This window comes from Schistocerca piceifrons, chromosome 4 (genome assembly GCF_021461385.2).
Source record: "Schistocerca piceifrons isolate TAMUIC-IGC-003096 chromosome 4, iqSchPice1.1, whole genome shotgun sequence".
Classification (NCBI taxonomy): domain Eukaryota; kingdom Metazoa; phylum Arthropoda; class Insecta; order Orthoptera; family Acrididae; genus Schistocerca; species Schistocerca piceifrons.
The window spans coordinates 127,230,266-127,254,095 of record NC_060141.1 but is presented as its reverse complement, the minus strand read 5'-3'; positions in this window follow the sequence as shown (position 1 = coordinate 127,254,095).

Below are 23,830 nucleotides of genomic sequence, written 5' to 3'. Positions count from 1 at the left end.
GTCAGACCTGGTCTGAGATGTTGGGTACTCTATCTCCTGACTATTACTATAATTTCCACTTCTGTTTCGTGCTGGGCGCTCCCTAATCGGTCCACGCCGCGTCGTGTGTTCCGTCTGAGGTCCGCGCCCGTCAGACGCGGCTACATAGTCCCTCTCTGGTCGCTGGTGTTCCCTCCGCCGTCCGCGCCCGGCCTGGCTGTCTTCTGAAGTCGAGTTCATGATCTGGGGTGTGTCAGATCTGGTCTCCAATGTCAGACACCTTGTCTCACGGCTGTTCTCTCGGTCTCCACTTCTATTTCTTGTAGAATCCCGGAGTGTCCTGCGCTGACTTTTCACAAGCTCAAGTGCTGGATTCCAGGCAGTGCTGATTTGGTATCCCGAGTCACGGTTGATTAGATTGTCTGTGACCTTAATCTCAATGGCTTCTTTAATGACACTGTCCCAAAATCTTGAGGTCTGTGTCACAATCTTGGTGTCATTGTAATCCATTGAATGACCAAGTTCCAGACAATGCTCTGCTATGGCTGATTTAGTTGCCTGCCTGAGTCTGGTATGTCTCTGGTGTTCTTTACACCTGATGTTCACAGTTCTGGTGGTCTGGCCAATGTATGACATCCCACACTGGCATGGTATGTTGTAAATACCTGGCTTGCGTAGCCCCAGGTCATCTTTTACATTCCCCAGCATAGCCCCAATTTTGGTGGGTGGGCAAAATATGCTCTTGATGTCATATTTCTGGAGAATCCTGCTGATCTTGGCAGAGATGGGTCCGGCATATGGCAGGTATGCCATCTTCTTTGCCTCTTCTGGTTCTTCTTCTTGATCCTTTGGCCAGTTAGCAGGTTGAAGTGCCTTCTGGATATCTCTAGAGGAGATATCAACCCAAGTTCTTTTTTCGGTATGTGGATGATACCTTTGTCATCTGGCCCCATGGTAGAGAGAAGTTAGATGAGTTCCTGCTACATCTGAACTCTTGCCATCCGAACATTCAGTTCACAATGGAAATGGAGAAGGATGGACTACTTCCTTTCTTGGATGTTCTGGTGAAGAGAAAGGCAGATGGCACATTTGGACACAGTGTGTACCGCAAACCTACGCACACTGACTTATACCTACAAGCCAGCAGTTGCCACCATCCAGCACAGAAGAATGGAGTGCTCAAAACACTGGTCCACAGAGCACAAACTCTGTCAGATACTGATAGTCTGGCCACAGAAATAGAACACTTACAATCAGTGTTCAGCAGGAATGGGTACTCCTCTAGAGATATCCAGAAGGCACTTCAACCTGCTAACTGGCCAAAGGATCAAGAAGAAGAACCAGAAGAGGCAAAGAAGATGGCATACCTGCCATATGCCGGACCCATCTCTGCCAAGATCAGCAGGATTCTCCAGAAATATGACATCAAGAGCATATTTTGCCCACCCACCAAAATTGGGGCTATGCTGGGGAATGTAAAAGATGACCTGGGGCTACGCAAGCCAGGTATTTACAACATACCATGCCAGTGTGGGATGTCATACATTGGCCAGACCACCAGAACTGAACATCAGGTGTAAAGAACACCAGAGACATACCAGACTCAGGCAGGCAACTAAATCAGCCATAGCAGAGCATTGTCTGGAACTTGGTCATTCAATGGATTACAATGACACCAAGATTGTGACACAGACCTTAAGATTTTGGGACAGTGTCATTAAAGAAGCCATTGAGATTAAGGTCACAGACAATCTAATCAACCGTGACTCGGGATACCAAATCAGCACTGCCTGGAATCCAGCACTTGAGCTTGTGAAAAGTCAGCGCAGGACACTCCGGGATTCTACAAGAAATAGAAGTGGAGACCGAGAGAACAGCCGTGAGACAAGGTGTCTGACATTGGAGACCAGGTCTGACACACCCCAGATCATGAACTCGACTTCAGAAGACAGCCAGGCCAGGCGCGGACGGCGGAGGGAACACCAGCGACCAGAGAGGGACAATGTAGCCGCGTCTGACGGGCGCGGACCTCAGACGGAACACACGACGCGGCGTGGACCGATTAGGGAGCGCCCAGCACGAAACAGAAGTGGAAATTATAGTAACAGTCAGGAGATAGAGTACCCAACATCTCAGACCAGGTCTGACACACCTCAGATGATAACCACATCCGTTGAGGACGGCCAGAACGGGCGCCGACGGCAGTCAGAACATCTGCGACTGGAGGGGTCCATTGAAGCTGAGTCTGGCGGGCGCGGACCACAGATGGAACACTCGACCCGGCGCGGACCGATTAGGGAACGCCCAGCTCCTCCCAGGCATAAATACTGGACTCGATCGAGCCAAGGACCAGTCTCAGGTAGCACCTGAAGAAGACAGCGAGGCACGCTGTTGAAATATCGTGCGAGAACGACGCGAACATCCGGCTGGATTCCCGAATATCCAAGATGACGACCCTGTATAGGTTAGTGATGAGGATAATTAAATGATAGGACAGTTCTGGTAAAAGTTAAGTTGTTATTGAACAGTAAGAAACAAAAGTAACACTGGTCCACACGAATACAGTACTAAAAGTTTCAACCTGTTCGTATCGATGCGGTGGTCGGCAGGCGGCGAGATGGCGAGGCGCAAAGCACAAATACAAGCACAGCTATGGCTCTTGATGTATCGGCACTTTACTTCTTCATAGCGTCGCAATATTTCTCCATTTAGTGCCTATGGCATTTTGCCATGCTGTATAGTCGTCGGAAACGGCACATCCGAGGCTCAATGAAACTACGTCTTCCAGGAGAGCCTCCTCGATCCAGAGCGTGTTTCTCAGACCGATGCCCAACTCCGACCACTCCTGCTGAGCCCATTATGCCGTGCAGCGCCCGTGTGCATTTTCCCGCGCTCGCCTACCATCCACCTTTTACCGCTCCCCTACAGACAGGGTATTCACCCGAGGTTTTGCATTCTACATATCCTAATACAATGCCTACGTATGGACCAGGCGCACAATTACAACTTTAACACCTTACAACAGTTTCAACATATCTTACATTTCAATTTTGTTATAATATTGCTTGCAATTTGACATAAACATTAAAATTTACATCGAAAATTGTTTACAGTTTCTTTAACATAATGACATGAAAAGAAAAAGACATGAAATCAGAACATCGATTACATTAATTTACCGAAAATCAGAAGAAAAAATTTTATATGTACAATAGTATAACGTTGTTGTTGTTACAAAACCTATGGTCCAGACGACAGTTTTGTTAGAAGCGCAGAATATGACCGTTTATGTACCATAAAGGTTTTATGCAGTTTTATCTACACACACAGTGATTCACATTTTCACTGGAAAGAAAATGTTGTTCACTAATTAACATGCTTTTACAATATCTGAATCGATCTTTTCTAAAAGGGCGTAAATCACTATTTTGGCTACGTTGAGTTTTATAGTGGTTCATATATTATGAGGTAGATCTATCATTGCTGTTTAAAAAAGCCTTCTGTAACACATTAGGTTGCCTTGTAACATGCAACTAAAAATCACATAGTCTTTTAAATGAACGTAAGTCAGTGACTTGCACTCTTTTAAAACTGAACAGTTGGCAATGATCTGGTAAGTGCAAACAGATGAAGAGCTGGCTGTCGCGTGGCATTTTTACTAGGAGCAAATGTGTGCAATGAATTTGTAAATATTGATATTGAAGATAGAACACGAAAGCAAGGATAGGACGAAACCCATCTTGTTACAAGAGCACAGTGGGACTACAATTCAATCACAACGACCCACGTTATCTTGCAGGTAAACTGGAAATTTGCTTAGGCATCGTCTATAGACGTACGTGTTTCAACTGGTACTTTTCATCTTATCATATTAATCTACATAGTATGTTAGTGTCGGTAACACTGTCACGTTTTGCATCCTTGCTTGCATATTCTCCCAAATGCAACTGCATTCCTCTGTATTTTCCCAGTTACAAGAAAAAAGTTTAAATAGTGTTGGAGAAGACAGCTGCATAGACATCTTTACAACGTTTTATGACATTTTAACCAAAAACGAGCAACACCCGTTCGCTCAGAAACTAAAATTGTACACGACTCAATCAGAGGTGTCCAAGAAAAAAATGAACAAACTTTGGTAGTACGTTCTTATCGTTTCGCTTTTAGTGGGCAAATCTCGAGAAGAGGTATGTATGAAAGCTTTCCTCGTAATGTTTCACATAAGTGAAAAGCGAGTTCGAAGAAGAAGTCAGCTAAAGCTTGCTGGCAAAAGCCCAGAAGACTACACAGGTAGAGGAGTTAGCCATAGTCTTCCCTCCTCTATCTGCTAAGCACATTCAGTTGTTCTCATTGCAGAAATCACGTTACTGTTCTACAAAGGTGATTAACCCTGGTGCAAACTTGTTCTTAGAGAAGCATCCTGATACCAATATAAGTTACTGTCTCTACTGAAATTAATTCAAGGAGAAATTCAACTGTCGATTTGGGAGTCTCAGGTAGACACTTGTTGTACATGTGAAGAGTTGAAATTGAAGCTTAGATCTCCACAGGCAATGATACAGCAAGACGCGCATGATACACCAGCGCCGAAATAGAAAAATTTTACTCTCCTATGAAAAGTCAGATGAAGCCAAAGAAGATCCGCATTTGATTATTTGCAAAGTATTAAACCTGCCAAAAGTACTAGTACACGGTCCATTTTACCTCAGAATGATCTCAGTCAGTGTTTTCTGCAGTCAGTAAATAAAACGGGGTCAAGTACTTCACATGTTTATCATGAAGGAACCGATGGAAAGGGTGCCGATGAGCTTGATTATCAGAAGTGCATCGCCGAAGATATTACAGGCAGAACAAAATCTAAACGCTCTCTAGATTCCTTCTTTCACTGACAGATTCTGAATATTTCAAACTTTGTCAACAATATTTCCCAGTGACAGGACACAGCTTTTCACCGTGTGATCGAGATTTTGGTTTCATTTCAAACAAGCTTGGAGAGAATGACAGGATATTTACTGTTCATGAAATAACGCAGCAGAATCTACAACATAGAACAAAACCTGGAAAACTTATAGTTGCAGAAGTTGACGACGTCTGACATTCTGGGCTTTAAAGGCTGGTGATCAAAGCATTATAAGACGACAGCTTCTGAAAAAACAGGGAGCAAGCCAAGATACTGAAGTGCTAGAGGGGATATCATCAAAGGTTCGGGTTGTATCAGCGGGATAATACACTCTTCACGGCACATCATCGAGAACCTGTCGCTCCACCAGCAAACCCCCCTACCCTGCAGTATGGGTGTCAATTCAAGTGCAAAAAATTCTAGACTGCAGGAGTACATTCCCAGTGACCATAATCTCAGTTCTTTGAGGAACTTTGGATGTGGACTACTGACACTAGTACAGCACATGACGGAGATTTCGGAATAGTTCATCGTAAGTGAAAATACGTAGTTTTATGTATATATGGATATTTTTTTCTCCGTATTTATTTTGGAAGTTTAAAATTAATATGTTCATTTTCTCTGCCTTGGAGTTGTTTTTGTAATATTTAAATCATTAATGCAGCCAAATATCAACATTTTGTTCTGCGTCCTCTACCTACGAGACGATTTTTTTTAATAGTGTGGATGCTGCCACATTTTAAATGTACATAACATTGTATATGTTTTTATTCATGTAGCAATTAATGTATACACCAGTCAAGAGCCACCTTTACTACTAGTTCATATGAACAAACTTTCTTGTTCCCTGGTATTATTATTCTAAAACGGTTTTTCATTTTTAATTTCCCACTAAGTTGGTTTTCTTGAGTTACACCCTTTCAAAAGAAAGATTGATTCATTTATGGATGACTGAAAAGTTTTATTTCTTTTTCTTTTTGCTGGAGATCATTGTGTATACTAGTGTCTGTTACTTCAACTTAAACAAAATTCAAGTTTTTGCATGTCCATCCTTGTGATTGACAGTCAGCCTGACTTGAGCCATTCTGTTAACGTAATAAAATGAAACACCTGCAGCCATTATTTTGATATTATTTTATTATATTGAAACCTGTTTTGCTTATTGAAGATGGTATATGGGCTAACCGAAACTGGCTGCAATATAATAAAATAATATCAAAACATTAGCTGCATGTGGCTCATTTTATAATGTCGACAGAATTCAGATGAATGGCCCTTCTACTTTTAATGGTCTATGATAATAATGATGAATTTCTTTATTGCATACTTCATTCTTTAGGATTTAATATACGTTTAATTAAGACTCAGTCATGTACTTCACATATAATTGGTTTCGCAATTCTGTAATCTGTACGTTCCCTTTCTGCGGCTTCTTTCTTCACTGTCTCTGATGCTATTCAACGTCATTCCTCATATGTTTAATCATCCCTGTATGGAAATGAAGTATGTATGAAAAACATTATCTAGATTTTTATCAAAGAGGACAGTACATGTCAGTAATGCAATTGAGTGATTGCAGAAACTATTGATAACTATTTCTAACCTGAATTCAGTTCTTGTCCTTTTTTTCCCTAGTGTACATGTAACAGATGTCCCAGCCCATGCATTCACTGTTTAATTATGGCCAATAAGAAGATCCCAAAAGTTCCAAATTCCATGTACTGCTTGATGTTTTTCCTAATTGCAGACAGTAGTCTGACAAAATGGTGATACTTACAAAGTTTACTCTTTCAATTCTTAAATATATTTTTCCTATGACCATATCTTAGTAGGCAGAGCCATATAAGTTTCGAAAAGAAGTCCACAACAACTAAGTTTTTTAAAGATGGAATCAAAGGGCCATGCAGATCAACTGCTGAAATTTGTACAAGTTTCTGTTTTACGATATTGTGCTTGAACTCTTTATGTTGGAGAGTAAAAACTAATTTTCCGACATACATCATTTTAATTTTGTTCTGAATTTGCAAGACATGTTGTTAAAAATTTATATTGTCTTGGAATTTCAGCAAAATTTTGTATGGTCCAGTTAATGCGCATAAGTTTGTTTACATGTCTGAAAACATATAAGCTCAAATTATCTGAATTTATGTTGGTCCTTTATAACAAGACGTCATGCTTTAAATATTATTGACGTATCTTACATTTATCTGAATGTTCATATTTCTCTTTGAGCATTTTAAGAATCATATCCTCTAATTATATAATGTAGAAATTCGGCTTCTACACTTCTCATAAAATTAATTTTAATACCTTTCTGCCTGTGATGAGAACCACTAGTAGATCATGTTTCTTTTGGTAGTCTTCAAAAACTATCTGGTGAACTATTTTTCTGTCCTGGTACGTGCTGCATCTCAAAATTACACTCTCGAATTGCTAATGCCCATTGATATAGCCGGTGTGTATTAATTTGTATGTTTAGCAAAGAATATAAGCGCCCCTAATATGTAATGAGGACAATGATTTCCTAGCAAGTAGAATGGAAAAATTTAATTCAAATTTTCGTTCAAATCAGTTTGATGAAATATTAGTGCCTTGGATAGTAGCTTTTTCATGAATTCAAATGTAATGAATGCAGTTTCCATAATGCAACATTCTTTCCACGTTCAGTGGCCACAGATGAATAGGGACAGCATCCTAGAATGTCAAAGCAGCCGTGTGGTTTCTGTTAACTTCAGTCAACTGATAAACTTCTGAACCAAGAGCATAGCTGCTGAAGTCCATAGCAAGACGCAAATTTTCATTCAAACCAATATCATGAAGTACTGGAGCTGTAGACAGTAGTTTTTTAATGAATTCAAAGACTTCTCGTTCTATCCTATACAATTTCTGTCCTTCTTTAAAAGTTATATCGTCACAGATAAAGATGGATTGCATCTTGGAGTGAATTAGTGGTAGATACCGCTAATTCCTGGATAAGATTTTAAGTTGGTTACAGCACTTTGGTGTGGGAAAAATCTTTAATGCTTGGAATTTCGTTGTATCAGGTTCTATTATACATAGATTATATGTCTAATGAATTAAATCTGTGAGTTAGCGACTCCTGATTTGTCTACAGTCGACATTATACCAGCTCTCTTAAACGCTTCTAGCATTCGGAATAGAATTACTAATTTTGCTTTCCACTAAGCGGTGCAAATTAGAAAATCGTCTATACAGCATGTTACACGTTTCAACGATTCTTCTCCAAGTACTTCATCCAGCGCTCTCGTGCCGATTTGATTGAAAGCCAGGAAGGCAGTCTCTAACTGGTAGCAACAGCCGTTATTTACAAATGCTATCTGCTCACTACTATCTACATCTGACAACAGTTACCAGTACTTTCTTGTTATTAAGATTCTGCTTAATATTTTGCTACCTTAAACTGATATTGAAGACATTGCAAATTCTCTGGCTGGTCAAGTTATGACAAAACGATGCAATTCATTGCAAAAGTGTCTATGACTTTAAACACAGTGCTGCCTTCCTTTGTTACTGCATGATCTGATTAGAGTACTCGCTGTCTGATACTTGAATTATCTTATGGTCTAACATCCTCTTTATTCTTTATTGACTACTTCTCTCTCGCCGACATGTATCAGGTAAGATTTATTGCGAAGTGGTTCGCAGATATTAGACTAAATCTACAGCCGAGTCTCTTCATCGAACCAGGCATTTTTGTGAACAAATACGTACTAACGTCTGAATCTCGTTTTGAATATTAGTCATATCATCTTCACACTAATGAAATTTCCTTCTTCTCGAAAATACAATATCGTGTTGTCGCACTTGCCACACCTGTTGTCTTCGTCAAAAAATCCATCACTGGGTTACAAATGCACAAAATTCTCTTCAAATCGATTCTACAGCTTATCTCTGTAAACCGATCTACATTGAGAACTAAACCAACGTTAAGAGATACAACAATCAACACACTCTGCTCGTACTGATCTTCCTGAATTTTGAAGTTTAATAGTGACTGAATTGCCTCGATTACCTGCAGCATTTAACAGTACATCTGGTATTTACAAAAAATGCCGAGAATGTAACCAGATTATTCAGGTTTGAATATAAATTTTCCGAGGTAGCACTCTTGTGGCTCGCTGAATTCAGTAAGGCGTCTGCATTTATTCCACATACTTCTGCTTCTACAATAGTCGCTCAAACGCCGTTATCTGCTGTTCTTCCTCCATTCCTTCATGTCCATGATACGTTCATATCAAATGACATTAATCGTGGTTGCTGACCCGTTTTTACAGGCTTGCATGAAAATATATATCAAAGTTATACAGACATGTTGTCTACCATGGTAACAGTCTTGTTCACTTGTAATATCGTTAATATATAATTTTTATCAAAACTGTTCCCAGTTCAGACATATATTTTTGTGTACTCATGTTTCTCACGTTACCTCAGCGGCTAATTGTCAGAGAAAATTTCTTGAATCTCGAGTCCCATTTACTTTTCTTTTTACAAGAACGTCCTGAAAAATAATGCCCCCGAGTATATACAAACTCTGAATGGTTTTGAAATAAAACAAACGTTATTAACGATCTAGACACTTATTCGTTATATCTTCATGTTTGCAGGGCTCCGCCGCTGGAGGACACATCATTGTAGCGTGTAACATGGCGGTGTTTGAGGCAACCTTGTCGGTGGGCAAGAATTAACGTGCTGTAATCCAATTTCCAATGTGAACAGTTTATCCGCAGATGGAGCACCCTATCCTTGGGCGTGACAATTCCAGACCTCGCATAAATGCTGTGACATTCGGAACAATCCGACGCCTTTGGTTCACTGACATAGATCATTCTATCATTCTCCACACAGTCCCCATTTGGGATTCTTCTGGGGAGCGTTCAGTCTGAAGACGAAGACTTTCATGGACCTTAAGGAAGTTTATTCCTCGTGGAGGGTACACTTAGGCACGTCCAGTTTGGTTTACAAGGCTGCCAGTCAGTAGTGGAGGACCCGACAGGTAAACACTTCACAAATGTAACTTTGTCATTTCGGATTTCGGACCACGAAGAATTAGATCTGAAGCACGTTCTAGAAAGCTGAGTGCAAGTCCAGGTGCGAGCTGGTGGTCTGGGTGAAGCTCTTTGTCAGCTCACTTTTGGTTATACGCAGCAAATGCATACATCTGTTATCAGCATTTCAGATGTACAAGTAAAATCTGCTGAGGCGACTGTCCTATTTGGCACTTAAGTTATAATATATTATGGTTGGACGATGAAATTAAATATTTCAAAGAAAAATTCGATATAATAAAGTCAAAAATTACAGAAAGATGTGATTTCGGCCAGTATTGTATTCAAAATTTAACAAGGATTCTCCTGAACAGAGTTAGAGAAACAACTAAGAGAACAGAAGTGTGGTTTTTGAAATGGATGCTACTACACAGCAAGTTATCCAGCAATCTCATAATGGCATTAGTTATTGAATTCATGAAATCATTCGATTTGGTAGACAGAGAATCAACGGATAACATCATAGGAGCGTTAGGAGTTAAAGAAAAATTAGCAAACTCCATACATGAAAGTCTAAAAAATGTGGATATCAAACGTTACAGTAGATATAGTTCATATTATAATGTGTGTGCATTATGATTACACACACATGTTACCACAAATCCTGGGAGGAAAAAGTGAGCCATTTGACATAAAATCGATTATAGAACTCATCAACTTTACTGTCTAACTGCGTTTTGGAAGAAAAGTCCAAAGATCTGGAATTTTTAGCTAAAGAATCAAAAAAGTGATCCAGTTATTCTGGGAACGAAAACAATTGGAATTCAGATACATTAACCGACTTTTGCAGTTGATTTTGCAATACTTTCAAGACATCTGACGGAAACATGTAATGTAATAAATATTCTGAAAGACATTTAGGATAGAACTGCACTGAAAATTTCAGTATAAAAACAAAGGTCGTAACAAATATAAAAAACGCTCCCGAATACAAAGAATCACAAGCAGGTAAAACAGAACACGCCATTAAATTTCAATATCTTAGATAAACTACACAGCAGAGTGGCCTAGAAAAATTTGCAGTGGATGGAATAGTGAATCAAACTGAAAGAGCATATGGTTTGAGAAAAATATCTGAAACAATAAATGTCTACGAAAACAAAATTAAACGCTATACCACTGTGGTAAGATCATAATGTTTGTTGTCAATGATTTACGATGAACTATAAGTTGGACAGAACGGAGGTACATGAATGATGAACTGTTGGAAAGATAATGGGAGCAGTAAAAACTACAGATCGTTACAAAATGAGAAATAACGACGAGATCTGCGATTTAGAGAAAATATCAGAAGTATTGGCAAGAATTTTTTTGAGCAGCACTAGTGAATGAGGGGAGGTTAACGGAAAATATGATCAGGTAACAGCTGAATACTTCGCATTGTCTGGGTATGCATTTCTTTCAATTCTATTAGTCCATCTGCTCCTCCCCAGTCTGTCCAACTGTTCCTTCATCCACTGTCCATCTCCTCTTCCCTCTCTGCCCATCACCTCCTCCCCTCTCCATCTCTCACTCCCCCTCTCCCTCCCTCTTCGATCTCCTAGTCCCTCCTCTCTCTGTCCATCTCCTCTTCCCAGTCTTTGTCGATTTCCCCCTCCTAACCCATCTGTGTATCTCGTCGTCTCCCCTCTTTCCGACCAACTTCTCCTCTTCCCTTTCTCTGTCCAGTTCCCCCTCTCCCTCTCTGTATCCTCCTCCTTCTCCATATCTCTATCCATCCCCCATGTCCCTCTGTCCTGTTCTTCCCTTCATTCTCTCTTCTCGTCATCACCCCCACCCCAAATAGAGGCTGCTGATTGTTACCCCCATAGTATTTCTATCCAGATGGTAATATGTAGAAGTAGCTTTATTCGTCTGGAGATCTCATTTTACAAGGATATAGGACATGTCAAAGTATTTACAAGTTTAGACCAATTTAAAATAAGCTAATTCGTATACACATATATTCACAGACTTTTAGTTAGACACAATCATTAAAATTACTCCTGATATACAATAATTTTTTAAGAATAACTTATTAAATGATGTAATGTGACATTGTTCACTCATATCTCACTATCAGTCGCTGCATACACTATACACACATTGTTTCATAACACTTCACTCACCACACACACAAACACACACTGGTGATCTCTGGGCCATTTTCTGTACCACAACATCCAATTCACTGTCCTGAAACACTGAGTCAGCATCCCTCCATAATGAGTGAGATGTTGAGCTCAGTAAGAGGAAGAGGTGTAAGTATTGTGCTATGTGTAGCTTGGGGGTAAGTTTTTCTAGAAAGGAGAAAAAGAAGGAAAAAGACATAGTGTGAAGGTGTTATGTGGAATGTTGGATGTTTTATAATCATTATTATTGTTATCTATTTGTATACTTTTTTTATCAAACCCCTACTCTGTTTTATCTAAGTAATCCTTCGATGTATAAAATTTATTGGATAATAGGTACTTTTTAGCTGCCTTTTTAAATAAGTGTATTTTTGCAAATTCTTTAATCTCCTTTGGTAATTTATTGTACAGTTTTATTCCTTGGTATAAAATGCATTTTTGAGTTTTATGTTTATTTTTTCTTGGTAAATGTAAATTGAGTCTATCTCTTGTTGTATGGCCATGAACAGAGCTGTTTGTGTATTAATTACCAATTTTATTTTTGATGTGTATAACTGACTGGTAAATGTATTCACATGGACCGTTTAAAATCCCCAGTGTTTTGAACAGATCTTTACAACAAGCTCGACTAGTATTTTTGGTTATTATACTTATGGCTCTTTTCTGGAATTTGAAAATTGTTCAACAAAACTAATGCCATAGCTAAGAATTGAGTGTACATATGAATAAGATGTAACTTAAAGACACTGCATGTTACACACTGATGATAGGATTCTAAGGGCATAACATGCTGATGACATTCTGTTTACAAGTACCTTTGGGTGTTCACACCACTTCAACAGAGAATCAATATCCATTACTAGAAATTTTGCATTTGTTTCACAGTCTGTAGAGGTGCCATCTACATTTAATTTAACATTGTCATTTTTCCTCTTCAAACTGAAATTCATGGCATTAGTTTTCTTTATGTTCAATGTCGCTTTATTGCTTATTGACCAATCATAAACTTTCTTAAGAGTTTCGTTTGCTTTCTCGGCAAAAAGTTCTCTTGTTTTCTCAGTGACTATAATATTGCTGTCATCAGTGAAGAGAATTTTTTTACTATGAGTAACACTACTGGGAAAGTCATTGATGTATATCAGGAATAGTATTGGTCGCAATATGCTACCTTGCAGAACCTCTTTACTAATGTATTTTCGTTCTGATAAGTGTTATACTAAATGTTTGGATCTATTTTAAGTACATGATATCTCTACTCTCTGCTAGGTCATTAGCTCATTAGCTACCCATCTTATTCCTAATGCTTCTAATTTATTTAATAGAATCTTGTGGTCGACTGTATCAAATGCCTTACCAAGCATTGTTGGAATCGATACAAGGGCTTAGGAGAAGTTTTTATCAGTGACCTTGCCAGATTATTCATATATATTTAACATATTTCACACATATTTGTACAGATAGATGTTGTTGATTCTTACTCTCTCAGTTTTTTTTTCACAGATGGTAATATGTGTACCAAATTTTGTTGGGATCTGTCCGAGGGCTTAGGAAGAGTTTTTTATCAGTGACCTTGCCTGCATACTCACATGTATTTCACATATATTTAACATATTTCACACTTACTTGTACAGATATTTCACCTGCAGCTCTTGCAAATATCCCTCTGCAATCTCGCTTTCACGTGGCTCGATGTTTATGACTTCACGTCACTTAAACTACTTGTCTTACAATTATATAATTTTGTGGTGCTTTCAGCTTTGTATGTGGATACTGTCTGCGATATGTTTTGCAGGGAAGAGCTAGTAGCAAATAAGTGATAAATTTAAACTTCATCCTTCATGCGGCAGTTTTTCACGCATTTCAATTTTTATGAGGCTATATCTCCTGAATTATGAATCGGATACTGGTATAATTTTGTGGTATACATGAATAGTTCAAATGGCTCTGAGCACTATGGGACTTAACATCTGAGGTGAGCAGTCCCCTAGAACTTAGAACTACTTAAACCTAACTAACGTAAGGACATCACACACATCCATGCCCGAGGCAGGATTCGAACCTGCGACCGTAGTGGTCGCGCGGTTCCAGACTGTAGCGCCTAGAACCGCTCGGCCACTTCGGCCGGCATATGAATAGTGTCTTTCGCGAATACAGTCAGTAGTATATAAGTAACAAATTAAAATTTCACGCTCGATGTGGCAGTTTTACTGCATGAATACGTAAAATGTGGTAAGTAATAAGCTTTTCTCCGTTCGTCAATTTGTGGGGTTGTCAGCGAGAAAAAGTTTCATAAAGGTTTGACGTTATGTATAACGTTTGTTGCAAGTCACTAAGTGCTCTAATTCCCAAGCACTAAATGAGTGAATTTGAGTGTTCGTGCATCCTGGCCTTTGACAGATAGGCAGTTCTCACCCCTAAGGCGATTCTTTCCAGATAGTAGGTGATATGTGTACCAAGTTTAGTTAATATCGGTTCAGTGGCTTAGGAGGACATGTAGAACATACACACACACACACACACACACACACACACACACACACACACACACATTTTGGTAATATGTACAGATTTCTGGAAAAAGAAATCGTCAGAGGCAAGGTTTAAAGAGCTAGAAAAGTAACTAGAAAGAAACAACATCAAAGAATCTAAATTAACAGAAAGAAACCTTTTTAAGACAAATTGTAAATTTAGAAAATATTCAAAGCTAAAGAAATAAGGAATCGGGAACAATATGTATAGAAGAAAGGAAAAGACAACATAGGGTGAAGACGAAGAAGAGCTGGAAAAATAGAAAATAACCAAGAGATACAAGGAAATGGATGGGCGACCCGTACGGGAGCGCTCATGAGGGCCTGACGAACAAAATAAGGAGGAACGACAAGACGTAAGCAGCTGTTAGACTCACTTCATAGAAAGGGCGCGAGGTGTCTACTGTGGCACAGACTGTTGCAACTGGGAGGCAGACACAGCATGAGACGACCTACGTTAATCTCACCACGACTCTGGCTGCAACTATGCCATCGCACGTAAACGAGAGTATCCAGTAGCCTGGCCGCGCCGCCGGCCTGGAGCTGACCTGACCTGACTTGCCACTGCCTACCTCTGCTGTTCTGTCCCCCGCTGTACTCTTCCTGGCCGGCCAGCCCATTATACTCGCCCACTGCAGGCAAATTGCGCCCAGCGCCCGGCCCGCTGTGTGTACCGGCCTGTAATCGCGTTGCCCGTAATTCCGTCACGCCCCAAATTAGACCGGCAACGGCTCCACCGGTACGTCACATCCGTCCGACCTGCGGACACAGGACTGTAGCTACCACTAGCTGACGCGACCACCGGTGCCTGCCACTGTGTTTCACGACAAAAATTCTGGTATAAAATTTATAACAAAGTTTACGAGTTCATTACCGAACAACTCATATGAAACCTCAGAGTATACATTACGAGTCTATGAAAATTTGAAACTACGTGCCGGCCGGGATAAAGTTCTGTTTGCAGGAGGCCAGTAAACGATTTTCAATCAAAATCCGTGACACAGTTTCGACTTATACTCCACACTTTATTATCTTCAGTCGCGACTGAGAAACCTTCGATAGTCCACTTACAGTATTATGCTGTATCTCCAGCTATTTACAAAAGATAAATATGTAAGTGTCTTAAATAACACGTAATTAATGTTGTAAAATAATATTAGTACCTAGAGTCCAAAATGTAGAAGTAACGACTCACACGAAAGCAGAGACAGAGCTGAAGAGTCTCATGAGATATACATACATACATAACTCCGTCTTCAGGCCACGAGTGGCCGACCGGGACCATCCGACCGCCGTGTCATCCTCCCGGTCGTAAGATGGTATTCTTGACCAAAGCCACTACTATTCGGACGAGTAGCTCCTCAATTGGCATTACGAGGCTGAGTGCACCCCGAAAAATGGCAACAGCGCATGGCAGCCTGGATGGTCACCCATCTAAGTGCCGACCAAGCCCGACAGCGCTTATTTATTTATTTATTTATTTATGCATTTATTTTACCTGGCAAGATTAGGGCCTTCAGGCCCTCTCTTACACCTAACCAGGCATACTCAGATTCAACAAATTTCAGTGTCTACAGAAAATTAGGACATATAACATGTTATACAGTATTAATGTTAAAGAAAAAAAATAGAGATTATAAAAGTAGTACAATGATAATTATAACAATCAAAAAATAATTGTAACAATCAAGAATAATAAAAATAATAATAATAATGATAATAATAATAATAATAATGACTATGTATATGAAAGTAAACATATTTTTCTTATGTGAGTGTCAGTCCTATTGCTAGTTGGGAATTTTCTCGTTATATTCTTGCAGCTTGTGAGTTATTCTCATCAAGCAGAGACATAAGACGATGGAATGGGGTGAGAGAGATATAGAAGAGGTAGATAGGTTAGAGGAAGAGAAATAGAATGGTAAAATTCGAAGCTATGATGGAGAGGAGAAAGAAAAAGATGAGGGGGGGGCACAACAATGGTGGCTATACCGTCCCTAATATGTAAGTCTTAAGTTCCCTCTTGAATGTTGAGTGGTTTTGGATAAGACGCAGATCACAGGGGAGCGCGTTCCATAGTCGTATGGCTGAGATGGAGAATGACACGGAGAAAGATTTTGTGTTATGTAAAGGTACAGCCAAGATGCTAGACGTATCCGATCTGGTATTGCGGTTGTGGAATGATGATAGGTGTTTAATGTGAGAAGATAAGTATTGGGGGCACCAGTGGCTAAGAAATCGATGAAGTAAGCAAATCGTGTGGAGATCGCGTGCCTTATGTGGGCGTATCCAACCTAGCTGGGAGTATGAAGGACTGATATGATCATACAACCGTATGTTGCATACGTATCTAACACAAGCATTCATCACTAGCTCGAGGCATCTCGAATTTTCATTATTTGTGCCATGTTGAATTACATCACAGTAGTAAAGATTAGGCAAGACTAGTGTTTGGACTAATTTTTGTTTAACATGGGTTGGAAATATTTTTCTAAATTTTTGAATTGCATGTAGGGAGGAGAGCGATTTCCAGCAAGCTGTGACTGTTTGTTCTTCCCAGTTTAGGTGTTCATCCAAGATTATTCCAAGGTCTTTTACTGTTTTTTGGTATGGTAGTTGGGTACCATTGAGGAGTATTTGAGGGACTGTTTCGCGAAAGTACCGACTGATTAACTTTGGATGAGATATAAGTATGACCTGGGATTTCTTGAGGTTTAGTTTCAGACCTAGGTTCTGTGCCCATCGAGAAACAGAGCAAAGATCTGCGTTCATACTCGCTACTGCGTCAGCAATGTTCTTGGGGCTTGCACTTATGTACAGTTGGATGTCGTCGGCATATAGATGGTAGTTGCAGGAGTGAATCACTGAAGAAATATCATTAATGTACAGTGAGAAGAGTAATGGACCAAGGACGGAGCCTTGGGGAACTCCAGAGCGCACGTTTTTCCATGATGACTTTTCCGACCCACAAATGACTTGTTGACTTCTGTTTTTGAGGTAGCTGTCGAACCAGTGTATTGCGCTGTTTGAGAAATTCAGCTGCTTCATTTTAATTAGTAATATATCAAAGTCAACTGTATCAAAAGCCTTGCTAAAGTCAAGCAGTGTTAGGATGGTAGCTTCACGTCTGTCCATAGCATGTTTAATGTCATCAGTTACTTTGATTAATGCAGTTGCTGTACTATGGTGCTTTCGAAAACCTGACTGATATTTGTCGTGGATGTTATGAGTTTTGAGGTAATTTGTCAGCTGTTCATGGACGATGTATTCTAGGGCTTTAGATATTGCAGGAAGTATGCTGATCGGCCTGTAGTCACCTGGCGACTTAGGGTTGTCAGTCTTGGGTATAGGTTGAATTAAGCTTTGCTTCCACTCAGTAGGATATGTACTACTGACAAGAGACAGGTTGAAGATGTCTGTGATAACTGGAGTAATAGTGTTTACGACGTTCTTAATCATGCCAATGCTAACTCCATCATTTCCTACTGCCTCTGAAGAGATTCTCATAATTGCCTTGTGTACTGTGCCGGTAGTGACATGTTTTAGGAAAAACTTGTCTCTCGAGAGATTGATATCTTGGGGCTGGTAATTTGTCGCTGCGTGGCAGTTTACGGCTGTTGAGAAGAAATCGTTTAATTCTTCTGCAGACGCTTGATAAACAGCGTCAGATCTTCGCTTCCCTATACCGAAACTGCGCAGCTTATTCCACAGTGCAGCAGGTTTTGATATGCCGCATACGATAGAGCGGGCATGTCTGATATTGGCATTCCTCACGCTTTGCTTGGTTCTATTTCGGAGTTTCCTATAAGCTTCGTACGCCTCGGGAGTTGGGTTACGCTTGAAGGCCCTATGTGCAGCATCACGTTCATTCATTAACTGGCGTAATGCAGTGGTGAGCCACGGAGTGGGAGCTCTCTTTACCTTGACAGTGCGTTGAGGAGCATGTTTATCACACAGTGCAATAATTTTGCGACATAATTCCCGAATTTTTCCGTCTAAAGTCGGTTCATTGCTTATATCATGCCAAGGGATGTCTGAGCAATCCTTTTGAAGAGCGTCATGGTTAACATTCTTTAGGTTTCTGTAGGTTACCAGGTGAGATTTTTCTTTGGTAGTATGTACTGAGTAATTTAAGAAAATCACGTCATGAGCAGAGAGTCCTGGAGCGGATGTCTGATTGGCGCGAATTATTTTATCTGGTCGCTTTGTTGCTATTATATCTATGAGTGTATGGCTGTGTGGCGTGTGATGAGTTGGGTCCAGCGGTGCTAAACTCATATCATTGGAGTGGAACAGTCTCCTAAGTTTTTCTGCAGAGGGAGATTTTAACTGTAAGTCGATGTTTGTGTCGCCTATAATGATTATGTGTTCATACAGTGTCACGAGCGAGGACAGGGCAGACTGAAAGGAGGACATAGCACCGACGTTTGGAGGTTTATAGATTACTCCAATTAGCAGTTTCTGATTTGATGTATTTATTTCGAAAAACAAGAACTCTGCTTCTCCTTCGCCCTTTGCATCCGATGTGCATAGTATAGTAGGTCTCAGATCAGAGCGGATATAGGCACCCACACCACCCCTGCGTCGTGTTTCACGAGCTGCCCTTAGGAGAGAGTAACCAGTGATTCGGATAGCGTCGGAAGAAATGTTTGGTTTCAACCAAGTTTCAGAGACGAGGATAATATGTAACAGCGATTGGCAGAACAGGTCACAGAACTCGTTGAAGTGAGCCGTTAGCCACTGAGCGTTCGCGTGGGCCACAAAGAGCCCGCCACCGGAACCGGTCCGTCCCATTGTGGCCGCCTGTAGGACCGAGCGCGCTCCGTCTACCTGCTGGCCGGAAGAGGGACAAAAGCTGGATTTCGCGGGGGAAGACATATTTACAGGTGTGTCCAAGGTCGTGACTGACTCAAGCGTCTGTGGGCTAAAGGTGAAAGACAGGCTGGTGGTATCGGAGAAGGGAGCGAAAAGAAAGATGGAAAGTGGCAGTAGTGGTTACGATAAAGATAATAGTAGTAGTAGTGGTAGAGACGAGGATGAAAATAACAGATATAGAAAGGCGGTTTTAAGGAGATTCCTGTTAATGGAGAATGTTAATTCCCGTTTGACTGACAATATGAATATAAATGAGCACTTATGATAGGCAACTAAAGAAGCAATATTTATGTGAAACAATTGACTGATTTTAAATAGAGTACTTATGGTACATATAGAAATAACGAAGCAATATTTATGTAAAAAAAATGAAAAGAAAGAATAAAAATTAACTTATATTAGACAGAGTAAAATATGAGACTTTGTGTCTCGCGAGATTTCGCTCAGTCTTTCAGTTCGGACATGTTCGTCACCGTTTTCCTCCCTCCTTCCGTCTTGACTACGATCCTGCCATCCTGGGTCCATACATTTTGAAGGCCGGACTGTGTGATCGCAGTGTTCAAAACTTTTAGTCTTTCGCGCGTCAGATCTTCCCTCAGGGTAACCCCACTCTTGGCGAGTTTTCTTTGCTGAGCAAACACTTCAGCTCTTTTCCGGTATGACACAAATTTCGGTAATCACACGGGAACCGGTGTATCCACTGCGGCAAGACCGTTGCCCTCATGAGATATGCTTCTATTTAGAAGTACACAGAATTTTGTAAGGTAAATTAGAGTTTGTCATAATAAAATAGCTCCTGATATTATCTAGCTTTTTTTTCATTCATCAGTTTTATATCTAGCTTGATAAAGCCTTCCATGTATTGCTCTCCTGTGCCAATCTTTCCTCCTACAATTCTTACCCTTCACAGCTTTCTCTAGTATCATAGAAGTTATTCCTATTTGTTTTAACAAATTCCCTATCATTCTTTCCTTCTTTCCTCTTTCTTCGTCGATTCAGCGCACCATCTCTTCATTCCTTATTTTTTTCTTTCTACCCAATATTCAACATTTTCCTGTGGCATCATATCTCAAACGCTTTGATTCTTTCCTCCACTGGCTTTCGCACAGTCAGCGCTTCACTACAATACGGTACTGTACTCCAAACGTACGATGTCAGAAATTTCTGCCCAAGAACTAAGGCCAATGTTAGGTCCTAGTTGACTTCTTTTTGCCAAAAATACCCTCTTTGACTGCGTACGTCAGCCGCTGATGTCCTCCTTTCAGGTCCACCATGTGGTATTTTGCTTCCAAGGTAGCAGAATTCCTTAACTTCGTCTACATCGTGACCCCTGAATTTTCATCCCCCCTTGAACCTTTCATTTGCACTTGTCTACGTAAATTAGGCGATGAATAATGTTAGAACGCGGGGGATCGAACCGAGGAGCCGCACGTAACGACATCGACTGCTGCGCCAGGGTGGACGACGTACCACTTGCGGCAGTAGCTATGACACGAACACGATATTACTGCAATTGGCCCCCGTGGCCGTCGACTGTACATGATCTGGTCAAGCCAGTTGTGCATATACTATCAAGTAGTTCAGCGTGTCTTCCTGAAATGTCACGATGTAAGTCACTGTAAGCCTACCAAAGCGCCCTCAATCCGATGTGCAGTAATATGTGGCCGGCTAATATGAAGACAGCATAAAAAAGTTTTGATACAATGAAACTTGTTGTTAGAAACTTTCTTTCGACCGATACGACAGGAAATTATTATATTCCAAATTTGGGCAGAAATGTTGATGTGACATGTAGGGAGCCAGCAGACGAATTAATATAGAAGCTCTCAACACCGTATAATTACGTTAGCTTGCGCTAGATGGCATGTGAGTGGTGGTGCTACAACCGCCATCACAGGACAGTAAACCATTACTTTTTAATATGATTTATTTTACAGTAACAACAGATACTTTTACAAATTTACTGTGGTGTGTTTTTCATGCAAGCATATGGGCAAAATGAAACATATTTAAGACATATGGTAAAAGCATGCATCAAAACATCCAATTTAACGTAGAATTTGGAAATGAGGATTCGTCAAATTTCCTGTATCTGAAAATTTCAAGGTTGGACTAAAAATTGAATATAGACATTTATCCTAAGCCAACTCCACCAGATCTAATTATTGCGGCTCACTCCTGTCACCCAGTTGCACATAAACGTCTGCATTTTTCTTTAATGTTCTGTCGGGTGGCAAAGTTAGGAGTGACAGTGCTCCACTTAACAAAAATATGATATTATAGGTTAGCTTAGGCAAAGGGTTTGAGGAAAAAACTTTGGGTAAAAATTGTTTTAGTAAAGTGCAGAAGCAGACAGTTTCACTCAAAGACAAGGTTGCTCAAATTACAATGTCATGTTTTGACTCTTGGTCCCCCTCTAGGAAGTTTAAACTGTTGGATGAGATTATACACAAACATGGATATTTTGTTTTAAATCCACCCTAGTCGTCATATATGGGGTGTCTAAGAAACCTGCTTCCTCGGATCGGTAGACAATATTCAAATAAATCGTATGAATGAGTTTTATTAAAAAATGAAAAAATTACAATGCGTAACTTTGTGTTACACAGATGTGTCGCAAGTAAATGGCCACAGGCAAAATGAGAAATCTCTTCAGTATAAGAATTACCAATTTTGTGTTACATAGACGGTGCAAGCAAGTGATTAGAGTTGACGCTTCTATACAGGTTGCTAGCCTTGATTCTGCTGTAGATCTGGGACGCGACCAATCGGGCGCGGTGCTTATGTCCCCTTCGCATAGCGGCCGCTGCTGTCGCATTGTCGTCCTGGAGAGGGGTCGGTTAGCGTGCAATTGCCTGACGTCTTCCAGAGCCATCTCTATTCTATCTTTCCCGACTGGCGCGCAGGCGCTTAATTGCACCCCATAATTTGGACGATAAAGTAAATACATTCATTCATGCAAGCGTCTAAAGAATTAGCTTCAGGTCATGTGACAATATTCACGTAGGCTGCACGGGAAGAGGTTTTAAAACGAGAGTCAGAGAGCACAATTGTGTAAGTGACGGCAGTACCCTTGCTTGTGATTGGAGGGATTATGGCCACGAGTTAAGTGAAATTGAGGGTAATTTAAACATCCAACATTTGGAACCCAAAGACGGGATATGGACATTCTGGAAGACCATGAAATTTACGCTCATCATTGTTCTAACTCAGACAATGTAATCAATAAACAAGTAATAAGAAATGGACAATGATTTTCAGAATTTTTGGTAAGCTGCTAGTTAATTTTTCTTTTATGTTTTTCAGCAGTGGAAATGTACTACCTTCCTTTTTATTTATTTGTGCCGTACAAATAGGATCAAATCAAACAAGTTAATCTGTAACTACAATTTTATGTGTAGGTTTAATCTATTCACTTCAATTTCTTTATTTTGTATGTTTTGTCTCATATACGTTTTACTTTGTCTATTTGCTGGTATGAAATATGCATCACTATCAATTTGTATAAATATCTGTTCTTATTGTAAAATTAATCTTAAGAAGAAGTAGTAATTTACTATCCTGTATTAGTGGGCTGCAACGCCATCACACACATGCCATCTAACGCAAACTTGTGTGGTGTTCAAAGCTGCTATTTTCATTTGTGTCCTAGCTGTCTATATCACATATTAGTATTTGTGTCCCTGTTTGAACATAGTCAGTCTCACAAATCGAAAGACTCCTTCGTCACAGCATTGGACCGCGGTACATGTTTATGTAAAAAAACGATTTTTGGTTTCAGATATTTGGCCTTCATATATACGTTTCTGCATGTGTTCACATCTACAGTATAAAAATTTGTTATTTCTTTAGCCAGTCGTCTGATGATGGGCCACGCCTAAACTCATGAAAACAAACAGTTCCATTAATATCTAGTGACTACTTCTTGCGACGATTATCTATTTTAGAATAACAATAAAAATAGCCGATAATCCTTACGGAAAAATGAAGAAGACGTTAATTGCTGTTGCTCTGCAGTAGCTCAATGTACAAAAAAAGCGGTTACATCCAAATGTAATGAAAATGAAGAAACACCAATCGTACTGCATCCAGAAGATCCTGAAATATAATTAATCCTATCAGGTAGTGCATGTACCTACGACAAATGTTCATAAATTGTTTTATCGGTGGTTAATTTAATGCCTGAATCATTCTGCATATTTACCACAAGCTCTGCGTTTTCCCTTATGGTAGCAGCTGCTCTCTTGTCAGGGCTTTGTGCCTAAGAGTATTGTGCCAACGCGACCTATACAGAGACGAACGCACATTAATGTGCTCTCCGCTACTCGTCATTCAACCCTCAACGAACAGAAGAATACTCAGCAACATCATCAC